The sequence below is a fragment of the Rhinopithecus bieti genome, unplaced genomic scaffold, assembly GCF_001698545.2.
Source record: "Rhinopithecus bieti isolate Rb0 unplaced genomic scaffold, ASM169854v2 scaffold_6513, whole genome shotgun sequence".
Classification (NCBI taxonomy): domain Eukaryota; kingdom Metazoa; phylum Chordata; class Mammalia; order Primates; family Cercopithecidae; genus Rhinopithecus; species Rhinopithecus bieti.
Window position 1 is genome coordinate 4,468,098 of NW_016805931.1, and position 4,541 is coordinate 4,472,638.

The 4,541-nt window shown below is 35.8% G+C and overlaps 1 protein-coding gene and 1 long non-coding RNA gene across 6 annotated transcripts in view; both read right to left on the bottom strand.

Annotated features, from left to right (window-relative positions):
• The window catches only part of LOC108531009 (uncharacterized), a 3,744-nt gene extending 577 nt beyond the window's left edge, over nt 1–3,167 (bottom strand). The window contains exon 1 of the long non-coding RNA XR_001886039.1: nt 239–3,167. This is a non-coding gene — a long non-coding RNA (uncharacterized LOC108531009). The remainder of the gene's footprint in view (nt 1–238) is intronic.
• PDE4D (phosphodiesterase 4D) overlaps nt 1–4,541 on the bottom strand; it is a 640,379-nt gene that overhangs the window by 121,685 nt on the left and 514,153 nt on the right. The window lies entirely within an intron of this gene.

The window sequence follows — 4,541 nt, forward strand, 5'->3', positions numbered from 1 at the left end:
TGATGGCTGCATAGTATTCCATGGTGTATATGTGCCACATTTTCTTAATCCAGTCTGTCACAGATGGACATTTGGGTTGATTCCAAGTCTTTGCTATTGTGAATAGTGCCGCAATAAACATACGTGTGCATGTGTCTTTGTAGTAGAATAATTTATAATCCTTTGGGTATATACCCAGTAGTGGGATGGCTGGGTCATATGGTACATCTAGTTCTAGATCCTTGAGGAATTGCCATACTGTTTTCCATAATGGTTGAACTAGTTTACAATCCCACCAACAGTGTAAAAGTGTTCCATGTGCTTTTTATTAGAACGTGGAGCAACAGGAATTCTCATTACCTTCTCAACCACTTTGTCAAACACTTCCTGCTTATCTACTGAAGTTAAAGATATGCATGACCCATGAATCCACTCCTAGGTATATTCCCCCACAAAAATGTATGCTTATGTGCATCAAGATACATGCACATAAGTGTTCAAAATATCTTTATTCATAATATTTCCAAACTGGAAATGTTCAACTGCACAACGAAAGAAGTTGGATAGTAAATTGTGGTTCCTTTATGCAACAGAATGGTATATATCATGATATATATTATGATGTGCAATCCTCAGCTATATACAACATTGACGAATTTTACAACTATAATGTTGCATAAAAGGAGCAAAACAGGAGTATCTACGAGTCCATTTGCATGAAATACAAAACAAACTAAATTGAACTGTTGTTTTGACATGCATACATAGGTGGTAAATCATAAAGAAAAGTAGGAAAAGTAAAAGAAAAGTCAAGATAGTGGTGACCTATTTGGAGAGGATTAAACAGGAAATTATAGGGTCTTTCTGAGAGGTGATCTTAGTCGTTATTTACTTTAGAACTATTTGCTAAACTTAAAATTTAAATTTTACATACCTTCTTAAATTTTGTTATATTTCACAATTTAAAATGTATAAAATGATAATTTTACAAAGCTTAAAAGATGAATTATTTGGGGGCTTTTACTTCTCTTTCGTCTGTACAACTGCTGATGAAAATCACCAGGTGTGTATAACATGAAGCATCTCCTTAAATGACATGCATTTATTGAGAAAAAACACAAAGTCCAAATGGTAAAATGTTAGCAAAGTAAAACACTGAAGATTTTTCTTCCCAGAACTGCCAAGCAAGTCTGGTTTAACTGAAATTGACAGCAAAGACAACAGAGCACACTTAATTGAATTTTAATCTCAGTGATCTCTAAGCCATGTTTGAAACATAAACAGACATGTCAGAGTTCTTTATGATGTTGGACATGAATTCATTTTCATAATTCAAAGGCATACTTTGCTTATGAATCTCTTTTTAACAAGCTTTGGCTGAATATTCTTTTCTTCCAGATGTTTGCTGTTGTATACACACAGCCTCCATCTCTTTGCAAATGATTTAAAACATAGTTAGAAAGAGTATATTTATTTTACAAAATGGTAAGGTACAGAATTCAAATAGATCATCTGTGGATTTATATAATGATGAGTACATAAGTCTGATGCAGTCCTCACAAAGACAGCATCTATTAATCTGAAGAAGCTTCTCTTACTAATTTGTAGACCTAAAAGCATTTTATATTACTAAGATATTATTAAATAGGTCAATTAATACTTTTGATAGAGTAGAGAGTCTCCTAAATAATGGACGTGAAAAACGATTTTGTAAAAGTACAGTTTCATTTTAAATCCTTGCTTAAGCAATTTGTAGGAGGCAAGATAGTGTGGCAGTTGAGAGGATGGTCTCTGAAGTCAGATCTGAATTTGAATGCCAGCTCTACCATTTACTAACCTAAACAAGTCATATTATTTCTCTGTGTCTCAATAGCTACTTCCTGAGGTGTTCTTACAAAAAACACAAATAAATAATCCATGTAAAGAACTTTGTAGGGTGCAAGCACATAGTGAGCATGCATTGAGTTTTATTTCTCATCATCATCATCATCTTGCTGAACTTTTGTAAACTCACCTTCTCCAATCTTTTTCTGCTCTAAGGTGCTCTTCTAAGCTACTTTCCTCCTCAGCTATCCCCTGGACTTTCAGTAAGACAGGGTAAAATCATGCCTGCTTATCTTCTTTCTCTTTTACTGATCCTTCACTGAAGTGAAAGTAAAGGAATAAGAACACAATACACCCACCCACAAAGGCACAAACAATAAAGGAAACAAGATCAGCAAAGGAGAGATTTCTACTGATTTTTTGAAATCAGAAAATAGCTAAAGTGCCTTAGCATAATTGAGGAAATGGTTATGGAGAGTAAATTCCAAGAGAAAGTGAACTAATGTGTTCTCCCAAATCCAGAAAGACTTACTGCTTGGAGGCAGTAGACACTAAGGAAGGCAGGAGTTTAGCAAGGGGCTGAAAGTGTATTAAAATTATATGGAGCCTTTGAATCCAAACTAACTACTTCCCTTACTGGCTGGAAGCAGAATTTTTCTTTTTTGGAGGAAATCAGCTAGAGATATTTGAAACTGAGGATAGTAGGCACTGTAGCAAACTAGGAGAGGCTGCAGGTTGAGAAATAGGTGCTTATTTGAAAGCCTATAAAGTTTGCAAAAGGAAACCCAACTTTTTTATCTGCCATGCTCCCCAGACATTAGCAGTCAGTTATATGCCCCAGGCAGAAGTCTCTCAGGCAGAAAGTGGGGTATCCCCAATCATGACTTTGGGGAAACATTTCAAAGAACACACCAGCTTTGATTGAACAATCTATGATGCAACAGTGCAATCCTACAGCTGATGAGCCCTATCCATGATCACAGAACTTCTGACATTGTTTCTTGCCATCATTGCCATCATTGCTTTGTTTTGTGTGTGTGTGTATATGTACCTGTATATGTCTTGCTTTTAACTAAGAATGAACAGCCTCTTAATGAAACTCTCCATAATGAAGAAGAGAAACTAGAATAAGCAAACGTCAACTGAAGAAAGAAATCTACACGAAAGAGAGAGAGACAGAGGAAAACCTCAAGAGGATAATAATCTGTGACCTTAGATAAAATGCACTTCTGACATAAGAACATACACCATAAAAAACGAGAGGATGAGGCCAGGCATGGTGGCTCACGCCTGTAATCCCAGCACTTTGGGAGGTCAAGGCGGGCAGATCACGAGGTCAAGAGATCGAGACCACCCTGGCCAACATGGTGAAACCCCACCTCTACTAAAAATACAAAAATTAGCTGGGCATGGTGGTGGGCACATGTAATTGCAGCTACTCGGGAGGCTGAGACAGGAGAATCACTTGAACCTGGGAGATGGAGGTTGCAGTGAGCCAAGATTATGCCACTGCATTCCAGCCTGGCAACAGAGCGAGGCTCCATCTCAAAAAAAAAAAAAAAAAAAAAAAAAAAAAAAAAACAGGAGAGAATGAGAGTGCTAAATTATTTTAAATCATGGCCAAAATAAACTTGGAAAATAAAATGTGAACAAATCTTCTAGAAGACCAAAACAAAAGGACAAAATAGAAGAAAACAAGAAATTAAAGGATATGATCTAGGAGGTCCAACTAACATAACAAGAATTCAAGGAAGAAAGAACAGAGAAAATGGAGGGTATAAAATTATCAATGAATAAGAGCAAACATTTCAGAACTGAAGGACTCGTATGTCTGGAGTGAAAAGTTCCACTGTGTGACCAGGGCAATGGATAAAATGCAGACCAAGACAATTGACCATGAAATGTGAGAACTTCAGTAAAGAAAAGAAGGTCATAAAAATTTCTACACAGAAAAAGATCAGGATTTCACCAATAGAAAATACAGGAGTGATGCCTACAAAATGTTGAAAAAAATACATTTTTAGCATAGAATCCAACTGCAGTTAATCCATGCCTGAGACAAAAAAAGGTTCAAACAAAGGGCTGCCTCTGAATAGTATATAGAAAAGATTTCTGAATAGAAAATCTTAAAAACTAGCTTTTATCCCCGACTTTGATACTAAATGTAGAGACAGGCAAAAATTAGGGGTCTTCTTGTCATTCTTCTGAGACTCTGGAGCTCCTGAGACCAAAGCTTCTTTTATGCTAACACCATTGAATCTCGGAATCAAGAAGCTGCACAAAGTTATAGAGATTGCCAGGCTTCATGTTTCTGGGGAAAAAAGTACTATTTTTTTCATATAACTGAGACCTCTGAAAAGATGGGTCAATGGGCAAGATGCCATGAGAAATAAAACTCAAATACTCATTCTGAAGTCAGTTTTGCTTAGACTTTGTATACCGCCACCAAATTTTTCAAGTCATCAGAAATATAGCTAAGAATGAGTGACTTTTTACTATTAACTAATGACCCACCATTCAACGATCTTGTATGACAAAGCAGAGGAGTATCTTATTTTTATGCTTATTAAATTACAATGGAAAATGTTCATTAACAATCTCATAATAAGGCATTCTAGATGCTTATTCTTACCTAAAAGGAATGGAACAAAAAACAACCAAATTAAAAAGATGAAGACAAAAGCCTTTCTTGGTATTATAGTATTCTTTTACAAAGGATATGGTTTATCATAGTAATT